General features: G+C 44.5%; 1 protein-coding gene across 3 annotated transcripts in view; it reads left to right on the forward strand.

Annotated features, from left to right (window-relative positions):
* The window catches only part of LOC147747949 (3-keto-steroid reductase/17-beta-hydroxysteroid dehydrogenase 7-like), a 127,904-nt gene that overhangs the window by 788 nt on the left and 110,914 nt on the right, over positions 1-16,202 (forward strand). The window lies entirely within an intron of this gene.

Raw genomic sequence — 16,202 nt, forward strand, 5'->3', positions numbered from 1 at the left:
AGGATGCTTCTTTACTCGCAGCCTGTAAAATAATTGTAACCTGAGGGATAGTGCTGCTGAATCATAGAGCCAACATGTGGGCTAGATCTTCTGTCCGTTTCGACAGTAATATCGATGTAACCCAAAGTATAGACCTTCTGTCTGAATTCTTAACCTGTGAGGTCTGTAGAGGGACAACTCTCTCTAGAGATATAGCACGGTTAAATTAAAGGACCATTCAGTTGTCTGAGATCCTACCCTGCACGATTTGTTTTCTGAGCGACCAACTGTCTAGTGTTCAGGGTGGTTCCTGACTTTTGGCTCCCCCCCTACACTTCCTGCTTCTATTTACAACGGGATGCAGCGCTTGCACAGGTTAGAATCGAGAGTTCCCGTGGCGTGCTTGTCATTTTGCACAGACAGGCACTGCTAAGTTTTAACTAGCACAGCTCGTTGTTTTTAATGTGACCAGAATCTCTTTTTAATATTTGTGGGATTTGTTAATGTGGTGAATTTGGAAATTGCGCACTTTAACCTAAGCTAATTTGTAGGGATATTGTACCTAGAGCGCTAACGCGGTGTCAAGACCATTATCCTGACCCGCCCGAAGATTAGCGCTCTAGTGTCTAGTTTTCAGGGTGGTTCCTGACTTTTGGCTCCCCCCCTACACTTCCTGCTTTTTACTTAACCCACTATGTGGCGACCACGCAGTGGGCGCGCCGGCGGCGCACCAAAGGCAAGCCCGTCTGCACCCGTCCGCGCCAAGATCGGGACAGGTGCAGGAATTGCTGCCCAAAATCGCCCCCTGGTTGTTTACACAGCCGATAACCTTAGGGAGCTTGGCCAGCAAAAGAAGTGTCCCGGCCGAATACATATGGAACACGTTTGGGGCCAATTTTCTTGTAGATTATGTTCCTGGACTAATCTCGCGTCTCCACCGGAGACTCCATCTCAGGTTTACACTACTCCTTGCGGTCAGTCCACCCTCAAAGGAGGACTTATAAATGCTCGATCTTTGGGTAGCCATAGTGAGGACATTAGGGAATTGATTTGTGCACACAAACTCGATTTCCTTTTTGTAACCGAGACTTGGCTAAATGAGGGGAGTAATCCTGATCTGTTCATTGCTATACCACCTAATTATAATATTTTCAGGGCGGACAGACGGAAGGGCAGAGGAGGCGCTGTTGCTATAATGATTAGAAATGCTCTGAAGTGCCATACTTTCAGTCTTACCCATCTTAAATGTGCAGAAAGTATGGGCTTCTCTATCAGGATTAACGCCTCCTTGTCTTATACAGGAAGGCTAATATACCGTCCTCCAGGCAGTCCGATGGTTTTTCTTGACTCTTTGGGTGAAGCACTAGGACAGCTGCTCGTGAGTTACCCCTACTTTACACTCCTTGGAGATTTTAATCTACAACTAAAAGCCAAATCAAATCCACAGACTTCTAACTTCCTCCAGACACTTGAAATATTTGGTTTGTCTCAAAAAGTAATTAATATGACCCATCAAGCTGGTCATACGCTTGATGGGATGTGTTCTAATTTTCCGCTATAGTTCCTCAATCTCCTATCCCTCAAATATGGACTGACCACTGTTTCATTCCGTTTGAGGTATATACGGATCACATACAGAAAATGGTCAAAACTATTCCGTCTTCCTCCATCAGTCAAAACTGGGCCTTGATCGCGAAAAATAGTCAGCTTAAGGCTTCAGCCGAGTCACAGGTCCCTAGCCTTTCCGGTGATGTGGTGCAAGACTCTAAAATGTTCCATACTTGGATGCAGCTTGCAACCAATAATCTTGCCCCACCTAAACTTCCTGCCAAAAACAAGGAGAAATCCAAAAAGATAAATGCTCCGTGGTATACGAAGGTCCTAGCAGAAGCTCACCTTCAGTCTAGAAAAGGTGAAAGAAACTGGATAAAGAATTATGACCCAATTGCACAAAGCCTTTACATAAAATATAGGAATACGTACTTTGCAAACATCAAAACCGCTAAAAGGGACTACTAAACAAAACTCATTCAGGATGCCCAGCAAAGACAGAAAACCGTCTTCTCTATAGTTAAATCATTTACTCACCCGACAATTTTGAAACAAGAAATCCCTCCATCTCAAAGCCTCTGCGACCAGATCGCCCATTACTTAGATGACAAAATAAAACGATTACAGGATGACTTTTTACCCATTGCGTACTCCATCGGAGGGAATACAAGTGGCTCCGTCCCCTTCCCACTGCATACCATTGGCAGGTTTAAAACAGTTACCCTCGCACAAACCCATGAGGTCATTATGGCCTGTAAATCGGGCTTTCCCTCTGATGCCTGCCCCCCCTACATTCTTCACCATATAGTTGAGGTTGTGAACCCCATAATAAATCAAATAGTGAACGAATCACTTAGTTCAGGGACCGTTCCTCCGGATTGGAAAAAAGCTATAGTCAAACCTCTGATAAAAAAGCAAACCAAAAGCCTTTCAGATCTTTCCAATCTTCGTCCCATATCCCTGCTCCCAGTCCTTGGTAAAATTACCAGGTACATGGTCCATCAAGAGTTGTTGAACTTTGTGGAGACACACAATATTCTACACTCTCATCAATCCGGTTTCCGTCCGAAACACTCTACGGAGACGGCCCTTATGGAACTAACGGATGCCATTAAAAAGGTCAGGATGATGGGAAGAACGCCGTCCTGATTCTTCTTGATTTATCGGCGGCGTTCAATACCATCTCCCACAAGATCCTCCTTGACAAGCTGAGACCAAGTGGAATAACAGATCTTTCCTGTCAGAGAGAACTCAAACCATCGCCTTAGGGCCTTTTCGCTCAAAGGAGAAAAGTGTCACCTCAGGAGTTCCGCAAGGTTCCATCTTGAGTCCCTTACTCTTTAATATTTATATGGTGCCCCTCATCTATTTAATTGAATCCTACGGGATAATGGTAACATCATATGCTGATGATACCCAATTGATTGTATCTCTGGACAAAAACGTCAGATTAGCTGAACAAAACTTCCAGAACTGTCTTACTGACGTTTTCCAATGGATGAATGACAATTGTCTTAAATGCAATTCTGGAAAAACTGAGATACTGCCCATTGGGAAAAATGATTCAGAAAAGGGGGTGGTGATGAACAGAGTGTCTGAATTAAGCAGACCACTCTTACCCAGTCCAAAGATCAGGGCTTGATCCATCACCGTTATTTATCTCACTGCACCATCCCAGCTCAGAACCTGGCTATATGCAAATCAGTCTGTCCCTGGCCCAGTGCATCATGGGAACAGGGCAGACTAAACTACCAAGCCAATTCTTCACCAGAAAGGAGACAAGCTACCGCGGACCGGTTTCTGGCATTTCAGCCGTCTTCGGCCCGGCTTGCTTGAATCCTGATGGTGCAGTGAGAAAGGGACTCATGTCTGAGTATACCCTGCCACACCTATAGTGGCCAAAAACGATTCAGAAAAGGGGGTGGTGATGAACAGAGTGTCTGAATTAAGCAGACCACTCTTACCCAGTCCAAAGATCAGGGCTTGATCCATCACCGTTATTTATCTCACTGCACCATCCCAGCTCAGAACCTGGCTATATGCAAATCAGTCTGTCCCTGGCCCAGTGCATCATGGGAACAGGGCAGACTAAACTACCAAGCCAATTCTTCACCAGAAAGGAGACAAGCTACCGGGGACCGGTTTCTGGCATTTCAGCCGTCTTTGGCCCGGCCTGCTTGGATCCTGATGGTGCAGTGAGAAAGGGACTCATGTCTGAGTATACCCTGCCACACCTATAGTGGCCAAAAACGATTCAGACAAGGGTGTGGTGATGAACAGAGTGTCTGAATTAAGCAGACCACTCTTACCCAGTCCAAAGATCAGGGCTTGATCCATCACCGTTATTTATCTCATTGGGGAAAATGTCAACTTCAGCCCCAATGAATGGTGGCCCAGGGGAGCCTCCCCGCCCCCAAATTCAGCGGGGGGAGTCTAGCAGGTAGTTGTTTTAATATCATCAAATCATTGAAATTGTTTTTTGACTTCCTCCCTATTGAGTCAAGAAAGTCTGTGGCTGTGGCCCTCATACTTTCCCGCCTAGACTATTGTAATGGTTTAATGGCCGGAGTAAAAAAAATGGCATTACAAAAACTGCAAAGTGTCCAACATGCAGCGGCTCGCCTGGTACTGAAACTGCCCAGAAATTCGTCGGCCTCTGCGGCCCTTAGGAAGCTAGACTAGCTTCCCCTACATAAAAGGATTCTTTTCAAAATGTTATTGACCGCCTTCAGAGCATTAAATAACATCGGCCCCAAGTATCTCTCAAAAAGATACTCACGCTACTGTCCCACCAGAGCTCTTAGATCAGCAGTCGGCAATTTAGCATCCCCGTTTTTCATTACAAAACTAAAGGAGGAAAACCCCTCAGCGTCCTGGCTTCTAAGGCTTGGAATGGGATGCCAAAGGAGCTAAGGCTACCTGATCGAGAAGCTCCATTTCGTAACCAACTTAAAACCTGGCTTTTCAATCTGTCAGAGGCTTATGTATTGGCTGCCATTCAGATCTCACCTCTGTTGAATCCCCCTCTCCATAGCGCCAGGATGCTCCTTTCGGAGCGACAGTTTCGCGCTCTACAAATTCCAAAATAACATTAACATTAACAATGCCTCGGCATGTACAATCCTTGACGTAACCTAAGAATCAGCCATACTGTCTATCGTGAACTACAACCTAATTCCACAATCGAATCTTTATCAGTACCAAGCTCTAAAAGTGAGTGCCTTAGCAATTTCTAAACTAACTTCTTTTCGGTGTCTGTCCATTTGCATTAGTCTGATTTTGGTTGCTTTAGTCTAGGTTTGGTTGCTGTACTTTTGCCTTCCACTCAGCTCCATGACGCCCCATGTGGCAGCTGTTTCCACCGCATATTTTTCTAATTAATTCATTCAGTCTTCCACGGGCTGTTTAAGGTTTGGCTTTATGAACATTGCAAAGTGACTTTTGTATGTGATGAAACCTTAATGAAAGCAATATTGGCTGTGATGCAAGAAGTGAAGATGTGACTTTGATGTTTCTTGAGATGCCACGGTCATGCTTCCAAAATGAAATATTTGTTAGTTGCTATGATCAATGGTTTGGTGAAGATAGAAAAGAAATATGGTCTTCATTTAAATCATGCTAGTTAGATAATGCTTTGCCTTAAGGCAACCATGTTAAGCATGAATCTATTCCTTCTCACATCCCCATTATAATCATTTATTGAATGGGACTTTATGCATCTGGAGAGCAGTGTATGTACAGGCAAGAACATATTTTGAGCAAAATAAACATCCACCCCAACGTGGACAGGCATTATTTTCAGCCAATAGAGCTCTTGCATTCTTTAGAGTTTGATGGAGTTATGCATTCTCCAATACAGCCTTTTCTGAGGGCCATGAGGTAAAGGGTTGTAGCGTAGTTCAAGAGGGTAGAAAGGATCGTTGTATAATTTGATGTGTGAATCAGGCAGATTTGAATTTAAGACAATATGTGGTGTTCAGCAGAGGATCCTTGTATTCAACTCTTGTGTTGCACAAGATCGAGAAGCCTTGGAGGAGTAGAGTTATGTATATGGGGGTCAGCCATGCAAAATTTGGTTAACAGTATGGTTGAGTGTTGTTGCTTAATTTGTCGTGACTTAGAAGCTAAGGTTTTTAATTCAGTGCCTGGAGAGCTGGGACCTGACTATAGATTGGTTAGAAGCAGTCCATCTCCTAGCATTTCAATATCTTTAGGAAATCCTCCCCATGTCTTAGCTGAAGTGTGAAATTTGTTCTAGAGGACAAAACATTTTCATGGAAGAATCGGTTGGCAAATCTTTTGAGCCTCAGTAGGAGTTTGACAAAGAGTTAAGATTGGCGGCAAAGCCTAGAAGATTGATTAGCTGGTGTAGAACTCTGCTATTGAGAGATTTGCAGACTGTGCACAGAGTTTTGGTTTGCAATCCCTCTAACTGGCAGCCAGTGGAGAGAGTACACGGTCAGTGTGATATATTCATTAGGCAAGTATAAGCAATGTACGGAACCCTTTGCAGTTTACTGAGATTATTATTATAACAGCATGCTTAAAAACCCCAGGACTGCAGATATGAAACATAGCAAAGGACTCCTCATGGGCTTTCCTCATTTGTACTCGCGGGGTGCCCCATTGCTCATCTATCAACATCTCTAGCTTCACATAACCCTGATCCCCATGTGCACATAACCATGTCAACCTGCACTGGGTATGACCCAGTGCTCCCTGAACACCTAGTCGTCTTGTGAGCCAAACCTCCCAGTGCTTCTCTGAGGCACAATTCCAGTGCTTCTTATTAATATCTTTTCGTGCTCCACTTGCTCTTAAGAGATGCATCAATTAGTGCAAAATGTACATCACCCTTTGATTCCCTACTTTGTTCCTTCTTTCTATGCTTTACTGAATAATGCAGAGAAAATGGAGTGGGCTCTGCTTTCTCTGGAAAATCTTCAAACATCTAGGTATACATAATGGATGGGAGAGCTTTGGAAGATCTAATAAGAAGTTCACAATCGCGCATCTAGTGGACTGGAGACTCGTGCGAATGAGGATTGCCATTTTGTACTATAGGAGTTAGGCAGATAGATCCTGCTGGTTTGTGAATATGGAGATAGAATGGAAGAGAACACTGGCCTCACAGCACTATTCATTTGGATGGCTTTGTCTTTTATATTTACAGTCTCTAAAAAATACGGACCAAAGAGATTTGATAAGGATTCTGGCTTGGCCCTGGAGAACAGAGAGACCATTTGGTATTGTCATAGTACCATCTTACCTGGGACACCTTACTAGGTATAACAAATTGAGTTTAACTTAATGAGTAATACCTTAAGTTTAGGATGTCTTATCTTAAAATGTATTCTCCTGGTCTATATAGCTGGTAGGGCTCTATTTGGTCTTAACTTATTTTGGAGCTTTTTGCCCACTTTGGGCTGAAGTTTGGCAGATCCACCAATTAGAGTAGGAACATGTGTTTAGTTCCCACCCTACAGAGGGAATCATGGGAAATTAAATAAAATAAAACAAGAATGGGCTATAAGGAAGCAGGATGGCATGCAACTAAAGAAATAAAGACACTTAAGATGATAGTGAACATTTCTATGGGATATATGGTATCATTGATTACACTCATGGAAGTGGAATGACGAGTGGAGGACATGGTGGAGCACAAGCACCTGGTGCATTAACTATTAGAATTATGTTGACTATATATGTGCAATCTATTAAGGTTTTGTTATTTTTTTATAGGTTGAAAAGTTTCCAGGGGTCTCTTTCTGTGGCAAGCCTGAACAAGGCGGTGGTTTGTCAATGAAACTCGTGCAGATTTGATGTAAAGGTCTCATATTTGATTTGATGTAATGCAAAAGCCAGAGATTCAATTTGGTGGAAAAAACATAGATTTGGTTTAAAAAAGCTACTTGCTGCGGGGTAGGAAGAACTTGATGGAAACCAAGTCGGTGTAATGAAGGATTTATTGCACTTAAGGCACGCCTCCTTCTAGAAGCCAGAATGGTAGGAAAGTGAGGGGCTTCTTCTTTCTTGTCTCTTGAGGTCAGTCCCCTTCGGGTCACAGTCCTATCTTCTTTCCACTGTCGAGGTCGTCTGGTTCCGGGGAACACCGTGGTGTTGGGGAGAAAAGAGGAAAGGAGATCATGTGTAAGGGTATGGCTGATTTCGCAGTCGAGGGGAAGTGAGTGAAGGGACGCTGCACACTGTGATACACATCTAAAAGAAAGTGATGGTGTCCAGGGCAGGGTAGAGGAGGACCGAATAGAGAGGGACCCGGCTATTAAACCATCCGCCTATCCCTCCTCCCAATCCAGCCCATGATACGTCCCCGTACCTTAGTAAGCCACGTTCCTCCTGAGAGATTGAAGATTTGATGAGTGTATTGAAAGGTTGCCAGGGGACTGTTATTTAATTATAGTTCTTGCTCTGCCCCAGTAACCATAATCCAATAAGCAGGGGGTCCTGTTCTATTTTACATGTACTACAAAGTGCCACCCCTAGAGCCTTTGTCAGTCATGTTATTGAAGCTGTCACAATTCATAGTGAACAGAGATGGATCTATGCATTGCATTAATAAATAGATACATTGCCTGCCATGATCATCTAATGCTACCCTTTCCCTGAAGTAACAATGTTGATCCTGCCTAGTGCCCAGATTTTCTTCTCCTGCGACACTGTGATTACTCTCCATGTCTCACCCAGACATTTTCAAATTGAATGGATTTGGTTATCTTTACAAGTTCTCCAGCTACCCCCTCCAACAGTGTACCCACCCTGCCACTTCATCACGTGTCTATCAGAGAGTAGCAACCATACACATTTGGTGGCTAGGGAGATCCACATCACAAATTCCCAGCTCTGTGTAGGGACTACAAAAGAGTAAACCCCTTATGTTGCTGGCAGCAGTGGTATTGGAACCTACAACTACGTATTGCTTTAGTGTCTTAAAATATTTTCCTGTTTTAGCCCCCATCATTTGCCTTATTTAATTTGACACCCCTACCAACACATTCCCTGGCATATACCCCAACATATGCCTCTACAGAGATTTTCATGTTTTATCTATGACAAACTTCATATTTGCTTCTTTATAATGTTGTTTTTAAACTGTGCATTTTTTGAAGGACTGCTGTGTTAACTTTGTCTTGGACTGTGTTTTATACCTTGAAAAATAGCACATAGGATTCTAGTTGGGGCGAGATTGAGAGGGAGGGGGAATAAGCATGTTCAATTATGCACGTTAGTGTGGACTCAAGTAATTTTTTGGTTATTTTTGAAATGAGAGAAGGTCTATCGAGAGAAACAGATTTTAATAGGACTGGAGCCTCTCACCAGCAGATTACACAAAGACATTACCAGAAAGGAAATTTGCCCACTGAGATTTTAGATTAGAAACTACAGGTCTTTTCCCGCACGATGCACACAAACCACCTTGACTTGGTTGCCATATTTAACTGTGACCAGCTGTGAACAACAGTATGTGTATTAACTCCCATTACTGTCTAGTTAGTGATATCTTCCAAAATAACCAAGAAAAGAGTCCTTCCTGCTGGAGAAGGAAAAGAAGGGGAGAGTAACCTCTAAGTAGGACTGGAAAGAGAACATTTCTTTCAAATAGCCCTCACCCACAAGGGTTGCCCCTTGGTGGCATGCTTCATCAGAGGTTTCATCCCTGCCTTCTACAGACAGGGGCATGCTTCTACCTACGGAGACGTTGTAAAAAGGATGTTCCCAAACACCTACATACCTATGTGAGTTGGCGACGTAGAGTGGGTTATTTACATGACAAAAACGTTAAAATTATCTAGCTAGTGGGGAAAAATACTTTTATTCACTCCCCTAGTTGATATGCTAAAATCTGGGGATAAATGGGAAATGCTTGAGGTAAAGTACCTACTGTTTCCCTGGTCGGTCGACTAATTTCAAGCCGTACCTCAAGTCTTTTGTTCAGAACCTTAAAGGAGAAAAATTGCTCCCACTCCTCAAGTTCTATTATTTTATAATTCACAATAATAAACAAAAATACAGAAAATAAAGATTATATAGCACCTAATTGGTCAGTTAAAATTGCAAAAATCCTACAGAGGGTTGGAAAGAAAAAGACAAAAGAATTAAAAAATGCACGACCTTGTCATGCATGTCATGTAAAAACCGTTAGTGATTTAGTGGATATTGTGGTAAAGATTTTTGAAATATGTGAGCACTCGAACTTTCAGGACAGAGACTTGATATTGCGTGAGTTGCTAAGGAAGGGGGAAGTCCAATACGAGCACACTCGAGTGATGGTTTTTCCAGACTACTTGCGTGATGTGCAGAAGCAGAGAAGGACTTTTGACCCGATCAAGGCGAAACTGCAGACACTTGGGCTCCAATATATGTTACTATTCCCAGCTAAACTCAAGGTCATCTTTCAAGGCTCTACGCTGTTTTTCCAAACTCCAGGAGAGGCGTGGTCCTGGATTAAGGAACGGCCCCAGCTGCGACGTGGGGCACCCAGTGCTTCGGGCTAATTTCTGTAAAAGTGAGTGCGTTGAAGCCAAGAACTGCCCAAAGAGAAACTATGGAGGCGAACTTTGAGAATCCGGAATTCAGCCGGGAGCACTCCGGGGCAGCTGTTGAGATCTAACGATCAGAAGGAACATCTGTCGGAGTCTGAAGATGAGGTGGTGCAGGTCCGCCCGCTGCGGACCTTTGCTAGATTAGATGACACTGTCCACCCTGAGCTGTCGGAGAGGGAGGACTCGGAAGACACAGACGGCGAGCAGCCTCTCCTTGAAAGTATTCAACGGCTGGAAGCACCAGAGCCGACCCTGCTTGACGCTGGTGCACAGCTGCAGCAACTACCCAGCAATGGCGAGGATGACTGAAATACGGGCCCAGGTGGCCCCAACTGACATTACGACTACCCTAGAGCTTAGAAGGCTTCACAGGGCCTAGCCCAGTGCAAGGAAAGTATATTGTGTGTTATTGTATTTTTATTGTGTAGTTAATTGTTCGGGGGAAGGGTGGGCTACAGACCTCTTAGTGACTTACCCATGCCTGAGTTGTCATGTTGACAAATTGGGGGGAGGTGTGGATACCTGAAGTGCGTGAGGTGGGGGTACTTTAGATTCTGTTGCACGTTGTGTGTTGAGATTGTTACACGGTGAGGGGAATGGTTTTGTTCAATTTGTTCTCATGCACACTTGGGTTGAAATGAGAGGGGGCAAAAGGGGCGGGCCTCTGGTGGAGAATCAGGCAGGTGATAAATCAAGAGTTGTTTCACAATGGCAGAAGAAAAGTTTACGGTAATGACATGGAATATCAACGGCTTAGGAAATAAAATGAAAAGGGGCTTGGTATCTCTTTATCTCACAAGGCTTAAACCCAACATCCTATTCTTATAAGAAACACACCTGATAGGCATGAGCTGTTCTTTCATGGGAAGGGGACAATACACTGCACTGGCGCATGCAGGTTTCACCGAGGGGAGTTGCAATCCTCATTAAAAAGTCTCCTCCCTTTCATGTCACTCGGCAGTGGGTGGATACTGATGGGACATACGTTGCTGTGGAGAGAACTTGGAACCGCAGGACGTTTTGGCTTATTAGTGTATATGCGCCCCGCGACAGCAAGTACCTACACTGGATAGACTAACTGAGCTCCTACTACACTCCGGCCCTGCCATACACATAATAGAGGGAGACTTTAACGATGTTAGCAATCCCTCCCTCGACCATACCCACCTGTGACCCGGGTCCCATGGTCCCATAATGTTAACCCGATTCCAAAATATTCTGGGGCTGACTGACCTATGGCGAAGACACCATCCTCATACACGTGCATATTCCTATTTCTCGGGGGCACAGAGGGTGTTCTCGAGGTTAGACTGCCTTCTTGCCCCGGCGGGGGAGGTCAGACAGGTGGAAAGCATAGATTATTTAGCTTGGGGCATCTCCGATCATTCGCCCCTCCTAATGGTGGTGGGTGGGAGGGGGTCACCAAGTAGTGTAGTGGAGATTGAACCCTTGGGCACTACAAGATAAGAGAGTTGCTAGGGAGCTTAGGGTGGACTCCAAACTCTATTTTCGAGAAAACGAAGGTTCAGTACAATCGGCTGTCACCTTGTGGAAGTCGTTTAAAACAGTGCTCCGTGATGGAGCCCATAATATAATTGCCCACAAATAAACGGGAGACCCGGGAGCTGGAGGAACTGGAGCACATGTTACTAAGCCTCGAAGGCCGAGATCCCGCCACATTGAATGAACATACCCTCCGCCAAATCGAAATAAACAAGCGAGATTATTTGGCGTTGGCGACCAACGAGGTGAGGGCTCAACAATTGGCAACACAACATCGGCTTTATGAGACAGAGCAGGAAAGTTGCTTGCATGGCTAGGACGGAAAGGATTAGAGATGAGATGGGTGATGTCCATTAAGGAACGCAATATCACGCATATCATGCCCGAAGCCATAGCTGAGGCATTTGCTAGCTATTGTAAACTTGTAAACTTGAGGATTTGTAGAGCGCAGTTGTTGCCCGTGGGCGTCCAAGCGCTAGGGAAATCGTGAACCTACAGAGCACAGGGAAAAAGGAGAAAAAGATAGCGGATTTAGCAAGCAGATGTGAAAAAATGGGTCTTCAGTTGTTTGCGGAACATAGTAAGGTTCTGGGTGGCTCTAAGATGAAGTGGTAGAGCATTCCAGGCCTTCGCTGCGTTGTACCTGAACGTTCTTCCGCTGGTTCTGGATCTCTTTATTCTTGGGACTACTGCCAAGAGGGTCTGGCTGGAACGGAGACTCCGATTTGGGATGTAATGAGTGATCAGGTTACGGGTAATGATAGGACCCGTGTCCCAGAAGGCTTAATGGCTATTATGCTGAACTTTATGAAGCTAAACCTCAGACAGGGAGACACAAATACTCCAGTACTTAGATGCGATTGAGCTACTCTCACATTTATCAAAACAACAAGCGGTCCTGAGCATACAAGAATAAGGGAGAGCACAAATAATGTATATAGACCACAATGGACTTCTATATAGTTCAGAGTTCCTTGACCAGCCGGACAAGGAATATTTAATGATTTGATAGATTATTTAATCTCAAAATACAACACATAACCCGAAACATTGGGGTTATAGTAGGGCACTGTCTTGTGCCATACAGAGGGGGGAAGTGAGAAAGTAAAAGTAAGTGAAAGGAAATATCAGGCAAACAGAGTGAGCTTGCAGGTCACTGATATTGATTTACATTGACAGTGTATCCTGGAGTTACTCATACAAACAATAATGTAGTGCAGTTACATGTATGAATTACTCTAAAAGGAGTCGACGTTTCGATCCCAAGCTCGGTTATAACGGGATCATCTTCAGGACAAGAGAATAATTTTGCCTGAACAAAGTTTTTTAACAACACCTGTTTTGGAAGAAAGCAAGAGGGAGGAAAACAGAGATATATATATACAATCATTATTTGTATAGTCAGCACTCACATTGTAACTACGGTATTCGGAATCGCAGTGTGAGGTGTTGCCATGAGGCGTGGGTATTCTGTGCAAGGCCTCTCATACTCATGCATGCTTTAGTGAAATCCTTTTATCAACGATCGATTTTAGCAATTGGTGATAGTGAACTCTCGGATAACTAGGGTACGTGAGAGTAATTTGGGAACTTAAGTCAGCCGTGGAGATGGTGAGGCTTGTGGCCATGATAAGAATATGGTGGTTGTGGGGGCATGATGGAACCTATGCCGTTCTATTGGTGCGTCTAGCGCATGGTGGTTGATGGTCAATGGGACCTACCAAGTTGGTATCATGAAGTGGAGGTTTCTTCAAGTGGAGTGGTCCGATTAATGTCAACAACGCGTGTCGCTCTGTTGGCAATAAGATGTATTTTAAGATATCATGCTGTCCAGAAGGAGGGTAAAAGTAAGTACTAGGGTATTGTCCTATTTACCTTCATTGAGGAATCGTTTCTTTTGGGCGAGGATGCTTAATAATTCTATACAGGCGCCGGGTTTGATATTCAGTCGCGGCGTCACTGTTGGTCTGAAATAAATATTGACATGACTACGGGCAATCACACGTGTCAAAAGGCTTTTGCTGTCAGGCTTTTGTTGGGAGTTACACATTACCATCTGAGTTGCGTGGAGTTTGTATCTAATACATCGGAGTCAAAACATTGCATGCACTCAGCCAGGGTTTCTTATACGCGTATGTTACGTAGCTGCCAAAGAAAATAAGACCGTTTTAAGGTGATGGGTCTTGGGTGGTGAGAGATAATTTTATGAGCTCATGGGGCGGTATTACCATGCCTGATAGGTATGCGTCCTCGAGGGAAGGGATGGGTGGTGTTGTAAAAAGGCTCCAGGGGTCCAGGATGTGTACTGGGGCCGCTATTGGGGTAAATTGGACACCAGGGTTACATGCTGAAGGTATTTAAGAAAAGGAATTTTTGGTCGTCAATCAGCACTTTACCAGGAGGTTGTAGTTTCTGTGTGCACCGGAGGATTTTGATCTGCCTGATTGACGAACAGATATATGGTCAAACTCTGTGGGGGAGGGAACAAGAAGTTAGTCTATGGTCGGGTGGTGATGGAAGCACTAGAATAAAGCACTACTTTACCGGTTGAGTCTTAGGCGGGATAGCCGTCGTCCGGCGATTTGAATAACGCCGATTTGGCGGGGCGGCCAGAAAGATGACTGGTCCGCTGCGGGGCAAAATAACAAGAATTACAGAGGTTTGCGTACTAGAGTTAGCATAATGTTATATCTAGGGGCAGTGGTACGGCGAGCTTACAGTGTCTATCAGTTGTCTCAAACCACAAACTTTGGTCCAAAATCTGCGGCATTCTGAAAGATCGTTTTGCTGCTAAAAACATGTTTTGAAGGTTTTAATCGTTCTGTGTTGAAAGTCAATGTATTTTTAAAGTATTCTCCGAATCAATGTCACTCAAATCTATGCACTGAAACACAGTTGTTCACAAAACGAGCACATTGATGGCACTTCAATTTTAATTAATTTCATGTTTTTCACTGTCACTCCCAAAAACCTCCCTCCCAAACCCCTTTGAGCGTATGCGGTTCGTTCCCACAACCAAAACTAGAATATCTCGCACTATAATCATCTTTAGAAATCCCTACAGTCAGAAGGGCTTTCCCCAGCTCAAAATGGCCGCCCCCCGAAAATCGAAGCCAACACGGACCACGGCATTCCCCTGTCACGTGACCCGTGTTTAAACCAATAACCAGATGAAACCAAGGCGGACCACGTCATCCCCCGTCACGTGACCCTTGTTTAAACCCATAACTAGGAAAATGGCTCACAACACGGAAGCGATCCATTGAGAGACAGCTCCTGTGACCGGCGCCTGCAGAGCATCGACCACTCCGCCTGGTAAGCTCGCCGTACCACTGCCCCTAGATATAACATTATGCTAACTCTAGTACGCAAACCTCTGTAATTCTTGTTATTTTGCCCCGCAGCGGACCAGTCATCTTTCTGGCCGCCCCGCCAAATCGGCGTTATTCAAATCGCAGGACGACGGCTATCCCGCCTAAGACTCAACCGGTAAAGTAGTGCTTTATTCTAGCGCTTCCATCACCACCCGACCATAGACTAACTTCTTGTTCCCTCCCCCACAGAGTTTGACCATATATCTGTTCGTCAATCAGGCAGATCAAAATCCTCCGGTGCACACAGAAACTACAACCTCCTGGTAAAGTGCTGATTGACTACCAAAAATTCCTTTTCTTAAATACCTTCAGCATGTAACCCTGGTGTCCAATTTACCCCAATAGCGGCCCCAGTACACATCCTGGACCCCTGGAGCCTTTTTACAACACCACCCATCTCTTCCCTCGATGACGCATACCTATCAGGCATGGTAATACCGCCCCATGAGCTCATAAAATTATCTCTCACCACCCAAGACCCATCACCTTAAAACGGTCTTATTTTCTTTGGCAGCTACGTAACATACGCGTATAAGAAACCCTGGCTGAGTGCATGCAATGCTTTGACTCCGATGTATTAGATACAAACTCCACGCAACTCAGATGGTAATGTGTAACTCCCAACAAAAGCCTGACAGCAAAAGCCTTTTGACACGTGTGATTGCCACTAGTCATGTCAATAATTATTTCAGACCAACAGTGACGCCGCGACTGAATATCAAACCCGGCGCCTGTATAGAATTATTAAGCATCCTCGCCCAAAAGAAACGATTCCTCAATGAAGGTAAATAGGACAATACCCTAGTACTTACTTTTACCCTCCTTCTGGACAGCATGATATCTTAAAATACATCTTATTGCCAACAGAGCGACACGCGTTGTTGACATTAATCGGACCACTCCACTTGAAGAAACCTCCACTTCATGATACCAACTTGGTAGGTCCCATTGACCATCAACCACCATGCGCTAGACGCACCAATAGAACGGCATAGGTTCCATCATGCCCCCACAACCACCATATTCTTATCACGGCCACAAGCCTCACCATCTCCACGGCTGACTTAAGTTCCCAAATCACTCTCACGTACCCTAGTTATCCGAGAGTTCACTATCACCAATTGCTAAAATCGATCGTTGATAAAAGGATTTCACTAAAGCATGCATGAGTATGAGGGGCCTTGCACAGAATACCCACGCCTCATGGCAACACCTGACACTGCGATTCCGAATA

Source organism: Lissotriton vulgaris, chromosome 1_1, assembly GCF_964263255.1.
Source record: "Lissotriton vulgaris chromosome 1_1, aLisVul1.2, whole genome shotgun sequence".
Taxonomy (NCBI): domain Eukaryota; kingdom Metazoa; phylum Chordata; class Amphibia; order Caudata; family Salamandridae; genus Lissotriton; species Lissotriton vulgaris.